This window comes from Passer montanus, unplaced genomic scaffold, assembly GCF_014805655.1.
Source record: "Passer montanus isolate IOZ18808 unplaced genomic scaffold, ASM1480565v1 scaffold28, whole genome shotgun sequence".
NCBI lineage: Eukaryota > Metazoa > Chordata > Aves > Passeriformes > Passeridae > Passer > Passer montanus.
In genome coordinates, this window is record NW_024367483.1 from 9,232,463 (window position 1) to 9,255,828 (window position 23,366).

General features: G+C 35.2%; 1 protein-coding gene across 3 annotated transcripts in view; it reads left to right on the forward strand.

Moving 5' to 3' along the window:
* Positions 1–23,366, forward strand: part of LOC120504096 — a 280,389-nt gene that overhangs the window by 155,994 nt on the left and 101,029 nt on the right. The gene's annotated exons all lie outside the window — the stretch shown is intronic.

Sequence of the window (23,366 nt, forward strand, 5' to 3'; positions counted from 1 at the left end):
AAGTTAGGTGCTTTTCCTCCTTCATTTCATTCACAAGCAGGTCATAGTGCAGAAAATATGAGAAAATTTGATTGTTTGTCCGATTTTGCTGAAGAGCTCTTTTCATGGAAGACTACTGAATATAGAGCCCGGGAAAGATACAGATCTAAATGTAATCAAAATAATAATTCAATATAGGTGGAAGAGGACACACACCTGGACATGTACTAGTATTTTAAGCAGTCTGAGCATCTAGTTAGCACAGCTGTTCTCTCAATTTTTATAGTTATGACAAATAAAAATGTTAAAAGACATGATATTTTGCTGAGAGAATCTCTGATGGGAGGCCAAGAAAGTGACAGCAGAACAAAACATAGGTAAAGGTGCTTTTACAGCTGTAACTCCCTAGGATGATTGGAAGCATGTGAAGTAATAGAGAAAAGCTAAGATGTGTCTGAGCATAAACATTTGTTCAAGCCAGAAAAGGATGACATGACATAATTGACACACAATATTTTGGAACATTTGGTTGAGGATATAGATGGGAAAGGCCATATCTACAACTGATGACATGAGTATCCTACCTATAAAAACATAGAAGGAATTTCATTAGTCCTCCTATCAGTGAAGGCCAGATGTTAAAGGCTTTAGAAAAACTGAACAAGATTTTATAGAAAGGACTTCTGTGAGACCAAGTTTTAAATTTTTGTTTTAGTGATGCACAGCTTGAGTCGATAGCCAGATGTTCATAGAGAGATAACTGAAAAGTAGTGCATTTAATTTGGATAGAGGAATGCTTCTTCTCAAAGATTAAATATAATGGGGGATGGCATGAGAGTGTGAGTTGCAAGCTGGCTGTCTCCATGTATACTTTACTGACTTGAAGTGTTGCATATGTTTGGTTTTTCACTGATGTGAGTGACATCTAGTTGAATTTTTGATTGATCTTGGAAACCAGGTGGAGTTTGAGAGACATCTAATAAAAAATGAATTCATCAGTACTTGTTTTATAAGCTAAGAAATATTTACACAGACTGCAAAACTCTCCTTCTTGATGTTAGGAAGACCAGACAAGAGTTTTCTAGAGAAAAGCTGTCTCCTTGAAGAGGAAAAAATTAGTTCTGAATAATGATTAATGAGAAAACCTGTGAGATAGTTTGGTTTTAAACCTTGTGACATTGACTTTGCAATCAGTTTCATTCTGAGCTGTTGGGAAATGGCACAGACAGTGAGACGTGGGTCAGGACCTGGTGGCAGATTGAAGGAAAAACAGAGCAGGTAAGCAGCCATCTGATTTACCAGCAATTTTGTGTTTTCATGTCGATAGCCAGTGCTGGCTAGAATGGGGAAAATGCCTGGTGCTGACATTTATTCATCCTTGCAAATGGATTAAAGAAGATTGCTGGGTTTGGGATTTTGGTTGTTTTGTTGGGTTTTTTTCCCAGAAGATGTTAGTGTAAACGTTAGAGAAGAGTTGCTTGTCTATTTTCAGCAAAGCTAATTTTCCAGATCTGAGCTCTGTTGGCTTCAGTTATTGGAAGTGAATACCAGATAACCACAAAAAGCACAAGAATTCAGTGTTTTATAAGAAATCAGTTCAAATTCGTTTAACTGCATTTGGTTTCATTTAACTATATTTGAAAACTTTAAAGCTGAGGCTAATAGACCAGTACCAAACTTTGGGTCTTGTTCATTTATATTAGACATACATAAACTATATATAAACAATTGGGTTCACTTCCCTTCTCTCCCCTCCATCCAATATGGCAAAATATCCAATCCTGGCAAGAATGAGAAAATTACTTTGTTTCTTGTTATTGCTTGACTATCCAAATTCACTCTCAGCATCCAAGAAGTTATTCCACTGTGGCAAAGCAAAAACAGTCTCAGCTGCTTCATTGATGTTTTTGTGTTCCTTACATTTAAGATAATTATTTTCAGTACAGCTCCATAGAAATAACTGGGTTTAAGTTCTGTATTCTTTTGTGATTGTTCAGAAGGTAATTGAAGGTAGCTAAGACGAAGAACTGCTTTTATAGCCTCTGTTTCACTTACAGAGGTTTGTTGGAGGCAGTGGGCACTACCAGTACTCCATAATGTTTGGGGTGTTTGCTCTCTAAGGCAAGTATAAAGACCATGCTAAAGAGAAAATACAGAATGTGAAAAGTCAATATAAGGTGTCAATTGTATGTAAAACATTTTTTAGTTTATTCCATGGCTGTGCTGAGCTGTGATTTACATTTGACTGGGGTCACTTGCATCCTAGAAGCCTTGGCATTAGTTTCTGCAGGACTCAGCCAGCTGCAGTCACCTCCAGTAAGAGAGAGGAAAGGACTCTTGGTTCTTCTGCTTGTGGGCATTGAGGACATAAATGCAGAGACTGACTGACTGAGTGGCAGATGTATTCTCGATCGCTGCATTTTATGAATATTGTATTTTTCCAATTTTAGTTGTCATCTGTTCCCTATCCTTTGTCTCCTCAGTGTTCATAGATGACAAATATTGTCCAGAGGGACTTTGGAAACATAACTCAGCTTTGAACTTTGTGTTGAGTACAAGATGGTCATCTGAAGCTGTGTGTGCTAAAGCTTTGAGGATGCAGTGTTTATAAAGCGTAGGTAGGAACAGTGCTGAAGAGGCAGAACTAAAATAGAAAATAGGATACTTCACTCAAGCGTAGTGAAAACTTGAAGCAGCAATAATGACAATCATAGAGGAAGCTGCTGTTTGAAATGAACAACATCAGCCTGGATAACTGCATGAGACTTGGAGCAAAGAGTCTTTTTTCTTTTCTAGGGGAAAAAGGTAGAATGGCAGAAATTAATCTTCTGAGGGAAACAAGTGAAAGAGACCATTGACTACTGATACAAATGTTTTTAAAGCCTTCTCAGAGTGCCCTGGAAATTTACTGTGTGCTTTCTATTCCAGACTTTCAGTGAAGGCTGGGGATTGCCTATTTTGCATTAATTAAGGTATTTATGAATTGTTTACAACTCTATATTAACTTATATCTGCCATCTCAAGGCTGATGCCATAACTAGTAAGACCGACCTCTTTTTGAGTTTTTGTTGTGTTGATTATATTCTTCCTGCAAAGTTAATTTCAAAGTGTTGTAGCTGGTGTGCCATAATAGTTGCCATTTTAATTAGTCTTTGTTTTCCAGATGGATTTCACTAGAATATACGTAGTAGAAATTTATGCTAAAATAATTAATTCAAGATTATGTCCAAACATAGAGAAAAAAATTCCAAATGGAGAGAATCTGTTTTCCAAAACAGATTCCGATTTTTTTCATCTTCTTTGTAGTTTCTACCTCAAATTAATTATTATTTTCTTACAAAACCGTAATATTATTCATGATGAAACAGGTGGAACTTCCTCACTTTTTATTAAAAATTGTATAATGGCAGCTTTTTTATGGTTTGGGGGAATAAATACCAACTTTGCTACAAATTTATTTTCTGTACAAAGCACATTGTTAAACTCTGAATACCTGAACACTTGAATCTACTTTAAATTCAGATAGACCTCTTTAAAATAACAATGCCTTAATGTTTTAAGTTTCCTAGGGCAATTTTTCCTGAAGTGTGATCATTATGAAAAATAATGATAACTGTGAAATTTGTTATTTTTGGACTACTAGCTTGTTGTATACAATGGTTATTAAAATATATGCTGTAGTACAGGTGAATTATAAGGATGAGTGGCATAGCATACTTAATGGCTATTTATTGGCATTTTTAAAGAGGTGTAACCACCTGAAAAAAGAATGGTAGAATTCTAGTTTCCTTTGTTTATAAAGTTTGTTTCCGAGAGCAAGATGGCAAAATTACTGTAGTGGTACAAATGCTGTGCTACATCTCAATTAGTCTGTCTTTAATGAGGAGAAAAGGAGCGATTGAGGCAGTGCGAGGAGACTTGCTGTTGCTGCAAGCACTATTAACTTCTGAGACCTTTATCTAACACTTTTATCTTCATTCTCCAGCCTAAAACCTTCATAGCCACCTCTGGTCTGTGGTGTTTCCAGCAGGTATCTGAGCTGCAAGCCTTCATGCAAACATTATAGTGCAGAGCCAAAACCAAGTGCAATTACATCAAATCCATGCTTTTAATTCAAATGTACATTTCTGAAACCATTCAGCACAGACTGTGTTATGTACATCCTTTGCCACGGAGCATCTCTAATAGAATAAGACATTATATAACGTGTTATGTCTGTATGCCTGCCTGCACAGTTCTGCTTTCAGATGTGCGCATTTGGCTTGTGCAGTGTAAGAAAATGTCTTCTCAAGACAAATATGCAACTGCTTGCCTTTTGAAAAATACTCATGGAAGGCCTGAAAGGGTACAGAGAACATTTTCCCAGCACAAACAAAATTCTTGTTATGTAATTTACTTGGCTTCAAAAATCAAGCAAGCTGTTTGGTTCTATACTGGGATTTTGAACCTGCCAACTCTGACAGCTCCACATAATCATGTAGCTGTTGTTTGGTGGTGTCACAGCAAACCTCTCTGCTTAGCTTGCTTTAACCTTGTCCTCCAGATGAGGTTCAAAAAATGCTTCAAAGGTGTATCTGTCAGCAATTAATGTGAAAGTCATATCATCTGTGCTTCTATAGAACAAGCTACATATGGTTTTTGTTATAAGTGAAAAGTAGGTAAGATTTTGAGATTATGAATATAGAGAACAAAAGGAGAAGAGAATTTCAAGCTCTTTTATGTAACCATTTGTGAGGTTTTAGTTTGTTAATACAGCATAAAAAATATTACTAAAGTATATTAAGTACTATAAAAATTAATAGATATTTGTAAGTGAATTCAGATACTTTTATGACAATTACTCTAAATGCGTTTTTGTCCTGAATCATGCACGTACCATCATTTCATTAAAATGCTTACATGTGGTCTTGGGTGGGTGAAGGAGGAACTTTTTTGTTTTAAAAAATTTCCTTATTTTTGCTTTTATCTTTAAAAGGTGCTGTAAACAGGAGTTGTGTTATACACAATCATGATATTCTGGACACCCTGCTATAGATTTCAAATACGTATTTCCTTATTGAATGTCTTTTCCAGCATCCCAATGATTTACTTTCTGCTCTTTTAAAAGAAATATGCATGCAAATCCTAAATTAGTATTGTTTTAAATTTTCTTATTTTATAATTACCATTTTATTCTCCATAATGTTATTTCTTCTAGTTATTTTGACTTTTGGTCAATATCCTCATCAGCACTGTTTAAGATCTCCGTAGACCAGGTCCTTAGACCTACTTTACAATAAACACAGGGAAAATTCCTTATTAGCCAAAAGGTGATTTTTGCTTGGTTTGTTGCCTTTTTCTTTTTTCCAGTTTTGAACTCACCAGATTCTTTCTACATGGGTGTGCCTCTAAATCTCTTCCAAATTAAACACAGAGATATAAAACCAGTATGCAAATAATAGCAATAGAAGTACATCTTATTCATTTCTTCTTGCTTTTCTTCATGAGGATATGTAAGCGTGGCCTTCAAATATTCCAGAAGAGAGAAATGCACTTAGGTGCACATCCTGCTCTCTCATGTGACCTGTGTTGTTTAGAGTTTTAATTGTAATCATTCAAGAGTAGAGAACTGGTTCCTATTCTTCCTTGAAGTTTTCATCTTTGGAGGGAGCTTGATTAGAAATATATTTTACCCCATCTATTTCTTTCCTTAATTCTGAGGGGGAAAAATGTAAATTGTGATTCAACCTGCTTTTAGAATTTTTCATCTCTAAACATAGGTGGTTATGTAGCTTTTTCCCATGTTCCAAACTAGTCCTTTAAACCCCTTCCTCACCCATCCAGAGACTATGTTTCCTATCTTATAATTATGTTATTAAATAAAAATAATTTTCTCATAGTAATGATAGGAATGTAAGTAAAACCTATTCCAAATCCTATAGAGCTGAACACATAATATAGCTTTTTTATGTACAAGTATCATCCATGAAATTGTTAATTAACTTCAGGAGTATTAGTTTAATCTATCTGTGAGTTCTCATTGCAGCTAACATCAAAGACATGAAATTAGTTATAGTATTTCTACATGTGTGTATTTGTCTGTAGGCATAAATACATGGCAACTGAAGGGTTCTGAGGCTTGAATTACAGTTTTGGGAGCTTTTTGCTCCTCAAATGAGCTATGATCAGATCCTGTAATATTGAAGAAAAGCAGTGAAAACCAGAAGCCTTAGAAAATGTTGATAAACAGGTAACAGAACAGGCAAAGTTTACTTCCCTGCCATGACCACAATGATTTCCCAGGCTGGTATATAAGTAGCATTTTGGAAGGCTGTTGGACAGTTGCCACTAGTTAAGAATAAAATCATTCAAGATGTGGAATAATCACAAATATTATGCTAAACCTTTCAAATTATCTAGCCATGGTATGCTGGAAGGAGGAGGTGACTGCATTATAATATTGCAACTTTTTAACAGAAAGCGCCTGGAGCTGACAAACCAGATTGGTGGTTTTTAATGAAAGCGAATACAGTTAATCTGTGTATACTTTCATTGACAAGGTTCTGCACTTAGGAGTACAGCACAGATGGTATAAGCAATGAATACTTATGTCTGACTGTAATTGATCCTATCAACAATGACATACCTTTAACTGGGTTGTATCACTTTACGTCACATATGGTTAATTAAGTAAGAAGGGCCCAAATACACTAAGGAGATTTTTATGTTTATACTTAGGAAAACAGTCTAGACAGGTGTTAATGTAAATGAAGTTAGTACTTGTCAAAGGTGAAATTCTCCATATGTAGCCCTGCTTCAGTCTCCAAATAAATATAATTTGTCTATGTCTACATTAGCAAGTAGTGAGTAGCAATAGGACCTGATCTGCAGAGTGAAACAGTTGGTGCTGAGGATCCTGCTTTCCCCACTGTAGGGATCAGTGGGAGAATGGAGGTTCCTTCAGTCTGGCTCTGTTCTGATCCCACTGGCTTGAGGTCACAGCTGGGCGCAGTCTTGGAAAGGGTCATTTGGCTTAGGTTCATTCTCTGTGTTTAGTACCTTATGTGTATCTTGGGCAGCTACATTTTTTCATCCGTAAAACAAAGCTTGCCCTTAATTTCCAACATCCTTCAATCTCAATGAGAAGAGCTTTGCTTCCTGAAATAACCCCTCCTTGCATGCTTCCTGAATTGCCACCACAGACATGAATTCTCTTTCACTATGTGTAGATGCCTACCCCATGATGGTGGAGCACAACGTCATGTAGTAGAGTTTGTTAAATTATTTTTTTACATGTGCTGCATATATTTGGATTGGCCCTTAGTTGGGTAGTCTGTCTTTTGTAGAAATAGTGTTGGAAAAATTACATGTTCTAAATTCTTTCCTTTTATGGTCTGCATTTTCCACTGCCAAGAACACCTTCCCTTTGCTTTGTCCAATATGGAAAATTATATGACAAAATAGAACATGATGTGTTCCAATTTTGTTCTTGGAGGTCTCCATAGGTACAAATTCTTTATAGCAAAACTCTCTAATCTCTATTCACCTTATCTATGCTCTGTATTTGAAAGTTTTTGCAATAGTTTTACCTGCAGGTCACTGAATGTGTAGTTCAACTTACATATCAGAATCTACTGGTCACAACTGGGAGTCCCAGGAGAAAATCTTAACCATTTTCTGAGATGCACCCACAGTAAATGCTCTTGGCGTTTAAATGACTGCCAAACTGCATAACCTTATTGGCTCATTGTTCTTCCAAACAATTTTTCTTGCAAAGATTATTTGCTATATTAGGAAAAAAAAAAAAGAGGAAAAATTAATCAAACCCTTTCAAGCCTTACACATACTGCTCTATAAAGAATAATGTTTCATGCCACCCAGCCTTTCTTTTTAATATCAAGGTAGGTTTTTGTTTCACTTTCTTCTGCCAGACACACTTTTTACTTTTGCTTTTCTCCCATAGGTTCCCTTTCCTTTCAGAGCAAATTCCTGTTTCTGTCTCTCTTTATCCTTAGCCCTATTGTATGTTCTGAAAGAGATCTCTGCTTCACCTCATGTGATTTTTACCAGCTTTTCCCACTTGAAAACATTTCAGCTGCTTGAAAACCTTAATTTGTCACTCCTGAAACACATACTTTGTGGATGTCATGCCTAAACTTTCCCATCCATTCCAGGTGGCTGTGTGATTTCCACATTTTGGTTAGCATCATCAGTTTTGGAAGCAGAAACATTGATGTCATTCTTAAGCTCACATTAACTTAGCTGTGATAACCATTAGCCTATTGCCAACATTTGACTGATCCAGTGTTTCTTTGAACATTGTCAATGTTATAAATTGATATGAGAAAGTTGTGCAAATAATTATTTTACTAACACCTTGAGTTTAGCAATCTGCTTATTTATAAAGTGGAAATATACATAGTTGCTTTGGTTAGGATTGCATTCAGTTTTTCATAATATAATAACAAAAACATTATGAAATAGGACACACAAGATTATTGTGGACCATGGGATCTGGTATATACTAGAGAAATAAAACAGTCACTGAATAAAAAGTCCGAAGTCCAAACTCCTCCCATTTAAGAAGCTGAGATTAAGTAATTATGATACTTTGTCCTGTCATAGAAAGGGTTTTTTTCCCAAGAGAATATAATTTAATATGTTGAAAAATACTTGGTTGTGTATTTCTCTTTAACTTAAAGATGAGCTTAAACATTGATGCAGAATTTAGAAATAAGGAAGTAAGCCCTAAAATGAATAGTCTCCTAAAGGCACATTTTCATTCCTGCTTATTGTAGACTGTTTTAGATTTAGCTCTTTTATTTCCATTTGTGTTTTTATGCTTAAAATTAAAGCAAAAGCTCTATTTTTCTTCTTCTCTGTAAAAATAGCTGGCATTCTGTCAAAGTCTGTTGTAGTGTTGCTTGTACATAGTAAAAGAATAGCAAGCATAGCAACCTAAAAAATAGACTGCAATAAATTAATTCCAGATATAATGGGATGTTTTGATATACGGTCTGGAAAGGAAAATTTTTTGGGGTGACCTAATTGTGGACTTCCAGTACCTGCAGGGAGCACACAAGAAAGATGGAGAGAGGCTATTTACAGGCACATGGAGTGACAGGACAAGGGGCAATGGCTCCAAACTGAAAGAGTTCTATGACATTGTTATTTTTTTCAGATATTTTTCAGACAGCTTCCAATAATTTCTTAATTGTACTGCTTGTGTACTATAAAATATGTGCTAAGGTGTCTTGATAAATTAGTTTAAATTAAAAGGTTTGGGAAGCCTCTTAGTAGTGCCTGAGCTCTAACTATTTCAGAAAAACAAAAACAAGTCCTATACGCTATAAAACATTTCTCTGTGGTGTGTTACTGTGGAGTGACTCCTTCTCTTCCTTGTTCCCATTGAAACAGTGCCTCCACTGTCAGTTTCCAAATAACTTCAGGAATAATATCAGCCAGAACTCTCAGCACAGTGTAACAGCATTTCTAAAAGAAAGGTTCATGTGTGCTCATAAGAAGCTGGCAATGAGGCAGGAGGAGAAAATTATTCCAGTGTAATTTTTCTTCCATGGGAAGTATTTTTTTTTCTACTTAAAGATGGACCACTTAATTGACAAATTCTTATGAATTATGATCTCTGATACACAAAGTAGGTTTGTAGATAGAGCAACACACATGTGGGACAACTTTCATATTTATATTAGGAGATTGTAATCTTCAAAATATAAAATATTTTGTTGTTCATGAGTAGTAAAATCACTCTCCATGTATGTGTTATCAGATGACACAAAGAAACTATGAGAATGCTATCAAATCTGAAATCAAGCATTATCAGCCATGCTGCAAGATTTTCGTTGCAGTGTTCATGAAGATGCAAATGGGGCAATTCAATGCAGAAGTAATCAGGAATAAGAGCAGCAGCTTCTGAGTTGAAAGATAAGTCTGTGGAGGTAATTAACAAGTAGAAGGAAAAAAAACCCCAAGCATCTTTGTCTATTAAGCATTTACTATGATTAATTTGGTGCAATATGATGCTTGTGATCCTTCGACTCAAGTGAGAAAGAATGGAAATCTGGGAATTACATCTACTTTAGAAAAAAATGTAGGATCAAGTAGTTTGGCTAACCTTAAATACTATTCCATGTATCTGTTAAAGATATTGTTGATCTGATATTTACAAGTCATTAATTTTGCTTTGTCATATTTTCTTGTTTTGTCCATTCTGTTCCAGTAAAAATAGAATTACTTTCACGGTATGGTGTGTGTGTTGATAAGTAAATAACCAATAGCAAAATAAGGAAGGCTTTTATATATACTCATGAAGTTGCACATGCAGTTTTCCTTTATATATCTTTGTATGAAAACATCTTCCACCTAATTATTAAGGGATTCACACTGTTTGAAGGAAGAAGATTCTTTAAAGAACCAAAAAAGAATATGCATAAGTAAATAGAAACAATGTTAAGAAGAAATATCTATAGGGCATTTAACATTTGTAGTTATTGCTCATCAGTTCTGTCTAGAAAGGAAAGAAACTGATTGCATGTGGAAATCTAAACTATTTGGTTAATTATTATGAAATATTAACTGCTTAGAAGGTTGAGGGAAGTGCAATATATAGGTTCAAAGATAAGTAACATTTGTAAACATCTGATCTATATTCCACCAAAAAAAATTTGTAAGGTCATTTTATTGTCAATTTAAATGAAAAGCAAACAAACAAACAAAACCCCCACAAAACCATAACGAAAAAATCTCCAAAATTTCCCAACACATAAAATACTGCATAGTAGTAACTGGTTAAAACATGATTATCTCAGAACTTGAGCATGAAATTTCATCATTTTTTAGAAAGAATGTTTTTTAATGTTGCCACCCACATCTGCAGGCTTCTTCACTATTCCAGCTTCTCTCCATCATGAGTTATTATACCTTGCTTACATTTTCTGGTTTGTTGATGCAAAAATCAGCACCTCTTGTTCTGCCAGTGCCTTCTACCTTCTGCTCAATTCCCTTCCACTAACAAGAATGTTACTCTTGTGCAGCAAGGACAAACAACCTCCTCTTTAAAATACTTTTAAGCTCACCTATAGAGCAGCCTCCACCACAATACATAATCTCATAGTCAGCATGGAACTGCCATTTATTGTGATGTTTGGCAGTTATTTGTGCTATTAAAGTGTTCAATTTTAAAGCTTTGTTAATTGCAAGGAATAGACTTGAATTTAATCAGTAAACTTAAAAGCCAAGCAAATGAAACTTTTTTTTTTCTCATTTTCACCACTAAAATTTGAAATTACTTGGTTTTATCAGTCTTGATTGTATTCTGTGACTTAGGGATCACCATCAGCTCTGGAGCCTGCTTGACTATGGTCTACAGAATGGTCTTCTTAATTTCCAGGACAGTTTTCTGTGTGCCTGCCACCATACTGAAAGAGTAAATCTGATGAGTAATAGACTATCACACCACATTTATAAGATTTAATCAGGAATACATCAATCCTGGCAATACCCCTTTTATATATTTTCCAAATGGCAAAATAAAAAAATTTTGGCCCATAGCAACCAAAAAGGAGTTCTACAAAAATGAATACTGAGGTAACTGGTCCTTAATAAATGAGCAAATCCCTCTGCTACCTCTCTAGTTTGAGGAGGAGCAGGTTTTTAATTTAAAAATTTATTCATAAATCATATACAGTTGACTAAATCACTGAAGTTGCAGCCTCAGGACTTTCTTTTATGTATGAAGAGAAGTAATTTCAGCTATTATGTTCATATTTCAGTCATATGTGATTCATATTTAAGTTTACCTGGAATAACATTTTTCAGACTACAGTAATCTTTTATCCTTTTTATTTTTAATATGAAAATAAAGACTAATAAAATGCAGTACTCAGTACAGGAAGGAACATAGTAATGGTACATTTGGAAATTGAATTTACAGTTGCTACTTTTTGTCCCACTTCCTACCTTCCTCTCAATTCACTCTCCCAGTCCTGGTTATGGTAAACTGTTGTTAGGTACAAAATAAAACAGTGTTTATAGCTTAAATATAAATTAAAGTGAAATAAAACATCAAGAAAAATTTAGGAGGTCACATTTGAATACATTAAGGTTCACATAAAAGTTTAAAAATGTCTTTTCAAGATACTAAGGAAAGAATGGTCCCAGAAATGTTTCATATTTTTTTAGGTTGCCATCATGTGTTGAATTCTGTTTGATAGAACTACCAGAGAACTAGTTTCTTGATTTTTTTTATGTTAATTCATTTCATGCAGAATGGTTTTGATGGAGGTTGGGCAGGAAATACTTTTTAAATTTATTTTTTCAAAGATTTCTGGAAATTCCGAGGACATTTATCTAATTTTAAAACTCAAGTACAATTGAACTATTGAGACTATTCCCTATTAATGTTGTGGCTCACAAAAGTAATGAGAAATGTAACATTAGTTTTAGATCTAAAACATTGCTTCTGTTTATTGATCTGCACTTGATGGACTTTCTCTTTCAGCTTCTATTTTAAATCATATTTGAAGAGGTTTAAGACCTTGACCAAAAATTTTGCTTTGGGTAAAAAACATTCCCAGCTTTAGTGCTTGGAATGAAGGAAGTTACCCAAAGTTTGAAAAATGTTGTGGGTATGAATTCTGTATTAGCTCAGGATGTTATTTAGTGTTTCTATTACTAAAAAATCTATTTATGAATGTTGATTTTTTTTTTGCTAGTATCACTCAGTGTATTGAATAACCATTAATGGCAATAGAAATTCCAGTGATAAATCAAGAGAGTGACAGTATTTAGACTTAACCAGTTGCCTAACTCTTTAAAGACTGGAATAAGAGATTTGTCTGTTCCTCACTAGATACATGTCTAGTACTGCAAACCAAGGGTAGAATATATTCTTCACAGAGTTGTCTTTACAGTGCATTATTGCAATATATTACTGACCAACGCTTTCAATATGCTGAGCTGTCATTACTTGTTGGGAATGATCTGTTTTTCAAACCAGTGTAAAAATGCGTGAAGTTGGGTGTGATCACATTTGGACATCCTGGAGGTACAGGCAGAGCCTAACTGGTTCACTTTCAGCACAGGGATCTAGTCCTTCTCATTGCCCTGCTGAAACACTCTGGGGCTGCTTTCTTGGCTGAAGTGCAAACTGATTAGTAAGTCAGGAGAGGAAGAGAAACCTTTCAACTTGACCTTCCATACTTCCTTTTCCTCTTCTATCAAGCTTATTTGGCTGTGTCTGTTGACCAAAGAATGTAGATTATCTTGATGGCAGAAAATGTAAAGCACTCTCACACTTATATGCTGCAAAATTAATACTGTGCTGGTAATACTAATGTCATACATTTTTATTACATTTTAGTTATTACATTTTAAAAGTGTCCATGAACTCTTTTTTAATAAATCCTCATGGAATTCTTTTAGTTTGCTTCTTCCCAAAGAAATTAACTCTCCATTATACTAGAATGAATATCATGATAGAATGAATACCAAAGTCATAACAGGTACTAAACTTTTCAGTGCTAGATATTAAAGAGAGATTTTAAGGAATAATCTTAATAGCAGCATTTCTGAAGTTTAAAATTCATTATTGTTATGGGTTTACGTATTGATTTAGTTGCTGACCTTGAATATTTCTGTTGGGAGGGTAATACTCTGAAGTAATCAAGGTATCATTTGGGTTGGCTTCTTACTGCTATTGAAGTGATTTCTTTAAAGTTTTAACTTCGCAGGCAAATATTTTTACACATGAGGCTGCCATCAAGTGGCTATTGAGTAGAACCTCTGTGTTACCCAACTCTAATTTAAATGTATTTCATCTTTTTAATTAACGGCTTGGTTTGAAGGAAGGGAGTATTCTATACTTGCTAATTGAAATGAAAAAAAATATGATTTTACTCCTCTCTGGACTAGAGCTGTAGAGGTAGATGCTCAAACATGCTTTGAAAGAATCGGATTTCAGTGACATAAAATTTTGTTGACATTGATTTTTACATCAGCTTCAGAAGACATTAGGAATCCCTCTGGTCAACTTGTGAACTATTCTGAGTGTCTTTTTGAATCTTCAGGTACCTTAATATACAGTTAAATCTTCCTTTTTAGGGTCTCATTTTAATCCATTCAATCAAAACTCCAAAACATACATGTAGTCTATAGACTTGGTCGAGGACTTTAAGGTGCTGGATCTAAAAGGCCAGAATTACAATAGATCCTAAACATCAAGACATTTACCCTTGAATCAAGAAGCTGATGAATTAATAAAACCAGCAGTCCAAAATAATGTAGAAAATAGCATTTGATTTTCAGGTTTTGGGGAAGTAAAGGCATCAACCCATCCCCAAATGACCACTTGCATTTTATTGGAACCCAAATATTGATATTCACCACCTACCCCCAGTTCAGGTATGGGGCTGTTGACCAATTTAAGGCAAGTAAAGATAAACATTCCCATTCTCCTGAAGATCATTTGCCTTCTTTTACCCTCTAGAAATAATAATAGAAAAAAAAAATCCCATGCAGATTTGCATTTGTATTTACTGTGTTTGAATTTAAGCTGTAAACAGTTCTGATTCACTAATAACTGATGAAAGTGTCTCATTATTGAGCTACAAAACCTCCAACAAATTAATGGAAATTGCAAATCACCTTGAAAATTGCAGGCTCTTTAGTCCTATATTGAGTGTTGAGAAAACTGCATAAATAGCTTTGTTGCTTAACTGTTTCTTTTGAAAAAATAGTTTTCTCATTACATTTTTTAAAAACCATAGTTTAATAATTAAAGCATGGCTAAGCAACATCTTTTTTTTTTCTTGTTGTTGTGTTTTTTCTTCTGTAGATGAACATTTAACATTATATTATTGTTAAATATTCCTATGTTTGGTTGCTCCTCTTTCATATAATATTTAGGACCATGGATTCTCTGCCTCTGATGCTAAGCAAATATTTTGGCCAATTTTCTCTCATGCCCCAAATTAAAAGTAGAGGATTTCGCATGTTCTAATTATTTTCTGTATATAATGAATTTTTAAATTTATACACCCATTATATTTTCCTACAAAATTAAAGCCTAATTAGAAGAAAATATTTCATCAAAAGAAAAAAAGTCATGCCATCTATTTATTTGTTCACTCTTTGTTTCATTTTGATTCTTTCTGCCTAAATCCAAATCTAAAACTAGTACAAGTTCCTTGTTAGGAGAAAATAATGTATGGGAGGTGATCTCCAGCTGGTATAAAATTTAGTAGCCTCATAGTCTTGGAAATGCACTTCAACAGAATATCAGTTGCATTTCTCTAAAAGATAGAATGATTTCTGCAAAGTTCTAGATTCTCTTATATCCCATCCCCCCCGCCACTCACCCCCTCCAGTTTCACATTGCAGCTGCATCCCTGAAATAAAGCTATTTGATTTAAAAGAACATATTTCAGTTTAACATAGATTCAGGATAAAAAAATCAGCAGTTTTTAATTTTGTCCATTTTGCCAATATATGAGTCATCAATGAGCTTGTGATGAGTAATTTGTCATAGATTTTTGCAAACAATAGAGATTTTAAAAAAATTTGTAAGGCACAGGAGACAATCTTTTTGTATGTAAAGTTTCATATAACATTTGTGCTAGTGTAGTGTAAGTATGGAGGTACAGAATGGGTAATTAAAGACACATTTTTAACTATATTTAAAGTCACTTGACTTGCTGGAATAGTGAAAGCGTTGTGGGCTGAAGCACCCTCTAGTTATTTCTAAGAGAAATTCCAAAATTTAACAAAACCTTTGAACTTCCAGGAACACAAATGATGCTATTAGTTGGCAGGTGTCCTTTACGAGGAAAGCTTTTCTGTCACTTTCCAAATGGGTTCATTCCTAGGGCTGAATGACCCGTGAGATGTCCTCATTAGCTCTGTCCAACAATAGAACCTGAGGTAGCAAATAATTGAAGTTTTTCTGTTTTTCCTGCCTTGTTGCAGGCTTGATGAGTGAGGGAAAAAAAAGGTCTCTTTCTTTTTCTCTTCCTCTTTTTCTTCCTTCTAAATCACCACCTTCTGTTTTTTTTCTTTTGTACTTGCTTGGCATTGTTAGTAATGTATCCACAATTCTTGTTCATCATTTTCATTCTACTCCACCACCCCAATTTTGGTCCTTTTGCCCTTGGCCACTACCTTTATGTTTGATAGCAGCTTGCTAGGCTTTTGCACCAAATGCTGAAAGATGAAGTATTACTGCATTTTAGCTTCTTCATGTCCAGTCTTGTGACTCAATTACTACCCCCCGAAACTCTGTGAAAACCTTAATGTTCTTTTGTTTGAAGCCCAGAAAAGGTTTTTGCTCTGTTCTCTTTCTATGTCCTCTCTTCTGCATTCTCTCCACTCCTTAGTCAGATGAGCAGTGGACACTTGAAGCTTTTGAAATGCCACCACCATTTCCACCATTTGACTAAAGAAATTAGTCAGCTTACTATCCAGGTCTTTACATGCACTTGTCACAGATTTGAAGTAGGTTTTTTAAATGTGCTGAGCATATGTAGGAACCAAATGCACCTGGAGGAACCATCATTTCCAGCATCAATTTGAGTGCATGTGAATTCAAACTGAGAAGACTGCTGTCTTTCTTTACTTCTTGTTGTAGTTTTTTGGTTTTGTTTTGTTTGGGTTTTTTGAGAATGCAATGTTTGAGAAAGATTTGGTGTGTGTAGAAGTTTGTGAAGCTCATTCCTCACATATTGACTCCTTAAATATTGTGATATTGGAGGGATTGTCACATACCAAGATTCCACATTACAAATGTACACAAAATCATAAACAAAAACTCTATGTTCAGTTGTTCATGACATGTGATTACTCAGGGGACTCAAGTATGTGTTCCCCATCAGGACTCACATACAGCTTTCTAATATTGATGGAAACTCTATTTGTCAAGGAGATAGGACAGACCACGCATATGGCTTTAAAAAGGTTTTCCAAGGCCTTCATCATAAGTGAATTCCAGTTTTCTGGGTTTCACGTTGGAATGGTAATTTAACTTCATACAGAGTAAATGTAAGCCAACTTGTGATGATGTGACTAACTGCAAATTACTTTTCATAGCTGCTACTTTCTCAGCTGGGATGCAGAAGTTGCCTTAGATTAAACTTGAAACTTCTCCACAGTAAAGTGCTGTCTAAAATAACTAATAAAATGCAGATGGGAATGGAATAAAAGCCTATGTTTATACATGAGGAGGCATTGTTTCAGGAAGGGTAGTGTCTATGCAGAGGTTAATATTTGTATAAATAACTGTTATTGAATATGAAGTACAATTTTAATCTGTGCAAATCGTTCTATTTCATGGAACTTTCTCTTGACAGTTAGTGGCAGTCATGAAAATGTAGAACATCAAAATAGTATGACAAAACTTATTAAGTACATTTTTCAGCATCTTGTTTTGATGAATTATCAATTACATTGCTTTCCTCTGCTTTGTGTCCTTGTAAAACCTGTTGTGCTGTAACACAGACTAAGAAAAATCATGTAATGTTATGATTCTCTTTACCTAGTCACGAGACTGGAGCTGGTGGTCTTTTCTCTTGGGCTGTCATAGATGTGCAGGTAATAGTTGAGCTTCATTATCCACTGCTTATTTGTTAAGGTAGTTGTTGGCAAAGACTAAGGGATTCTAGAGAAGTACCATTTGTCTTGTGTTGGATTTGGAAGGAGAAGACTCTAGGCAGTCAGTTTTGCATGAAGAATACAATATAGCATTGTATATGTTATTTCAATTGCATGTTATATTTCTTCTATGGGCAATTTATAGGTGGATTTATATTATGCAAATAAAGGCTTTAATTTCCACACGCTCTGATGTAATATTTTGGAAGCCCAGCTATTTTGATGTAGAATGCACATGAACACCAGCTATTTTGATGTTGAATATCTGAAGAATTTCTCTCCTATATACTAGGTTTAATTTGAGTTGTGTCTAAATGTGCAGTAGTAGAAATTCCTGCCGAGCAGGATTTTTAAATCATCAATGTATGCAAATCATCAATGCATGCAAAATCCCAGGTTGCTTTTTTCCTCTCCAGAATTTGGAATAGAGCCCAACACAGGTTTTTCCAATCTCCTGGTGTAGCTGGTTGGCTCTTCTGCTTGATATTAATAGTCAGTACCATCATGACTCCTAAATGAGGTGATTCCTTCTGTAAGTCATTAACAGGCTGATAAACAGGCCCTCCCCCAGACAGGAGCAATGCATCCATCTGTGCTGGGTCAGCTGTACTCAAACAGGTGAGACTGAAAAGCCAGGAAGTGGTAACTTCTCTCCATTTTTGGTTGTGTAGGGTCCTTGTTCTCTAAGAGAAATTTTTGCTTGAAAAGTTTATATTAAAAAGTGAAAATATTTAAAGAGTCAACACAGCACTGACTTAAAGGCATAGGCATTGGCAGAGTGACTGGTTATTTAAGCTTTGCAGTGAAGCAAGTAGCTTAAAACTCCAGACATTTGTGCTTAGGACTATCTTTGTGAAATATGCAGTGAAAAACTAAATCTGATGCCCTGTCTCTCCAATTTACACAAAAATGGCACTTCAACCAACCACAAGTTTATTCTGGATATTCAATTGAACCTTGTTTAATATTTATTTCTACTCTTGATGAACATTACAGGCAATGAAAAATTTACAAAAATTACAGGGTAAGAAATTAAGTTCAGTTTACGTTAATTTATGATCAAATGATTTCTTTGATTGCTGCAAAGGTGTATCTCAAGTCAGTAAGAATTAATATTTTTCATATTAGTGCATTGTTACTTGATTATCAATCAGTAGGAACATTTTCTGCCACAATTTTAGAGAAACTAAAATGTAGACAACAAAGGCTTGACTTTGTATGTCCTTTCACATGCCTTTTGAGCCTTATGCTTTTTCATCAGCTGAAATCTGGATCAGAGGATGTTGAGTTATATCCCGTGGGGTACCCATTGAGCAAGGAATGGGGTTGGAAGTAAGCACCCATAATCCAGATCTCTAGTCACCTTGAGCTGCTGTATCACACTCCCCCTAGAACTGCTTGCATCTCAGTACTGTGCAATGCTGTAAATGGTAGTGCTTGGAGGGGTTCATTACCAAAAATCTTCATTGTTTTATTTTTCCTGATATTCTTTTTTTTTTCTTTATCATGTCTAGTCACTTCTTAGAGAAACCAATAGAATGTAAGTCCATGAAAGATATTTACTTACAGAGGAAAAACTGGGAAATGTCTCTCTTTTCAGAGATCATAACTACCAAAGAAATTATGATGGTGGGAGAACACTGCTAAGCTTGTCTATGAGCTCAGGGATCTTATGTTCCAATGCTGAATTTGACTGACAAAAAGGATGATGTTTGAGACAAGAACTGCCTTTTTGTCTGGCAACACAATAGGATCTTCTTCCTTGATGGATTCTCAGCACTACTCAGTATAATAACATGATAATTGGTCCCAAAGAAGGAATGAGTGAGATTGGATGGTGGTCTTTGGGGGCCCAGTTGTGTTATATCTAATCTAATTATGTTTGATACTGACTTTTTAATACATATGGTAGCTATTTCCTTGGCTTGGAACTGAGGCTTATATGCAAGCTTGATATTTGCTTGGTGTCCGTTCTAAATGCACACAATTTTTTTTCTTAGGAGAAACCCCAGCTATATCTGTCTCATGTCATACTGTATTCTAATTCAAAACTAAAACTGATTTGTTCCAGAAGATGTCTTGAAGCATAAATATGTTGTGGCTTGTGGAAATGTGGGAGGTGTGATGGAAAGAGCAAATGTCTATAGATTGTACTTCAAAAAACCACTGCAACTTGCTACAGAAAAGACATAGTAAGTTATTGCTGCCTTGGAGCAACAGTCCTCAGCAGGCATTCACCCTTTTGCATGAGACAATATAAACATTTTAGTGGATTTATGAGCATAAAGGAGCATCTGGAGATGATGAGATTGTGCAAGACTAATTTTAGAGTCTGAATTAAACTAACTCCATAGCTACAAAAGTCACTGCCATGTTTTCTGCTTTTGTTTAAAAATGTGTATGGACTACAGCAAGCCCAGATTTCCTAACCAAATGGAACAGAAAAGTCTAGTGCACTACTGCTGGTGATGGTGTGGTGGGCACTGGCTTACTGAGAGGATTACAAAAATCCTTAATGAAAGATAGTTATGCAATTGAATTTCTGAGGCAAGTTTCTTCTCAGCTGTTAGCATCTGGGTTGCATTTTGCCATGAATAGGTGACTGTCTCTTGGATTTATTTATGTTTCTCACTTTTTAATAGAGAGTATAGCATTTATTCCTGTTTGCAAGGAGGCAGCTGTTGCTTTTTTCCTTTTCTTTTTCCTCTTGCATTTTGCCATTGTCTTCCAGTTTCAATAAGCATATTATAAATGAAGCTTATTAATAAAATTAGTGTTGTGTGATGTGCTAATGCAGTAGGTAAGGAAATAAATTTGTTTGAAGTCAGTTTCAGTTTTGGAAATTTAACTTGTTCCCTTGAAGTAACTGAAACAGTAAAGTGTATGTTCTATTCTGTGTTTAATTTCTTCTTTTTTCTCTTTCCCCAGTGACTCTCACTAGTGAAAGACTTCCAGCTTAGCAGTGATGGTTATTGAAAGTTCAAATAATAGAAGGCTCAGTTTGTGAAGAAATGCACAGACTTTTAGGAGCTCAGAGACTCCAATGCCATTGACTTACAGTGTTATGTCATAGGTTTGGCCATCACCTCTTCTAGAAGTGGCTGATGCACAAGTGGAAGCTGAAAGTTACTGATCACCTCAGTGATTAATAAGTAAATCACAACCTGCACAATTCTTGACATGCACTGTTATCTGGGACCCCCTGACAATTTACTTAAGGCTTGGGGATGAAAAGGATAAAATCCTCACTCTGTTCAAATCAATTAAAATTTTATAATTAACTTGAAGTGAGGAATCATGCAGTCATAAAGTACTGGGCCAAAGCTGTGCTTCTAAACATAGAAGCAACATGGTTGAAAATAAGCCGCTCTAATTGAGTAGTTGAAATCAAAATGCAAAACATTTGATGATATATTCAATATGCTTTCTACCAGCTCCCCACTAAAAGAAAGGTAGTTCATGACCAGAGAAGCCTGCTTTCCTGTGAACCTTTTGAGGTTAACAGGACTTTGATATTTAAAACAGTATGTGAGTCTGGTGGAAGTTTTCAACATGAAGTAATGAAGCAGTTAGTTCTTTGTCTTCCACAGATTTTCCATATTTACTAGTGGGAATACCAACAAAATCTCACTCCTCCCTTCTTTTGACCTATATTTTTTGTGGAACAAAGATCTCAACACTACTGAGTTTGTAAAAATTACACCTGAAACCTCCAATCATAAATTTGATCAATATTGGCCAACAACTTGAAGAGGTTTAGTTGGCATAAATGCTCATGGTGTAATTACATACACACTCAGCTCCCTAACCTCAAAATCAAAGGTAGAAAATGAATGTCTTATTTCTAATAGAGAATCCTTTTAACACCAACCAGAGATTTTATACAACAGGAACTGCAAATATGCTTAGCTGTACTAATGCTTCATTTATTAGATAATAAGAATTCTAAATAGCTTTCTGGAAGGAAAGATGTTTGTATTTGTCAGCAAAACTCTATCAAGAAGGAGAAGGTTATGCAAGCTTTCTGCTAGTTATACTATGTTTGAATGAAAAGCATTTGTGTTGCACCCTTAAGAATTCTTTTATGACAATGTTTAAAGTGTCTATCCACCATAGTTTATCTGCATCCTGATCTTGTCCTGCCTTGGATATGTTCCTTGCTGTCTTGGATATGTTCCTTGCTGGCTTCACTGAGAACATCCTTTCCCATAATTTTCAAATTTTGTCTGTTGATTTGGCCATATTACCTTCTCTTCTGCCTCAAGGAGCTGGCAAAGCTTCACTCCAGCCTGTATTTTGCTTTTTATCTTGTACTTCTGTTCTTTTCCAGCCATGCTAAGTTCATTGTTGTTAAAGTCTTTCTAAAGATATTGCTTCAGTTTTACCTCTAGTGCAGAGCAAGGTGAGATGTGAGTTCACAGGGCAAACGCCCTCCTTGCTGAGGAGACACATTTTCTTTAGGGGGCCTGCAAATTCATCTTGTGGTGAATATTTGTCTGGAGAGAGAGGAGATGTACTACAAAAACTGTTGTGTTTGTCTCACCTATCTGCCATTTTAAGATTTCAGACTTCTCAGGTGTAGGTAACTGCATTTCTTGTATTATTTGCATGTTTTTTCATGGCATTTTGGACATAATGCAGGTGTGCTCTTCCTTTTCAATTCTCAGGTTAGATAGGAACATTGACATTTGTTGTACTAGCCATTAGTAATTTCATTTGTAACCCATATTAATTTAATGGTGGGTTATTTAAGATATTTTCCAGGATATTTTCTAAAACTGTTAATGTACTTGAGGACCAGTGAGAGGTGAGGGTAGTTAGTGAGATTTGAGCTTGTGAAATATGAATGATTTCCACTGGGTTTTGGTAGGAGGCTGTTGCACAGCTCATGGAAATCTGTTGGTGCCAACAGCCTGTGACAGAACAACAGGCTCAGCTTCTACAGAATAGATTTTTTTATTATTATTTTTTCCATTTCTGTTTAATAATTTTTTTCTCCATTATCTCTACTGAGTATACATATTGAATTGGAGATACCCAGCAGTGCTTACTGAAGGTATTCACATGTCAGGACCAAGACCTTCCACACACTTTTATATTAACTATAAATATTTGGGTTCATTATCTGTGCCTTTTGCTTTTAGGTGGGTGTACTCTTCTGATTTTTTTTTTTATTGATTAAGGAAGTTATCATGACATGCAATTTTTTGAGACCAGCTAGCAACCTTCTGTGGCTAGGTGAGAGGAATCAGAGTTTTGGTTTAAATACTGTGTCTAAGTTTAGGTGTAAGTGCTGAAAACCTGTCGGTGCCATGTTGAACTGTACAACATGCCCAGTGCTTCAGAAGCTTCTATTGATTTTAAATGTGCATGTGCTTTGTTTCTGTTGCTGTAACTCTTTAACTTTTTTTGAATTAGAAAAGACATGCCAGCCTCCATGCCATACGCCTGTTTCTACTAATGCCCATGGATTTTTTCAGTCTCATATGCTTTCATATGTAAATTGCCTATTGAATTCCACCCTCAGTTTTAACCTGTAATAACTTTATTGCTTACAGTGCAATTTGCACTGGTGTAATTTAGATCAGAATCTGGATGCATATGTAAATGTGTGCTCTTATGCAGACATGTAATGCCTGCTTTTTAAGTATAAAATGCCTGATTATGCAGACATGTAATGCCTGCTTTTTATGTATAAAATGCCTGAGATATACATATATATACATATATAGTTGAACTTTATTTTTATA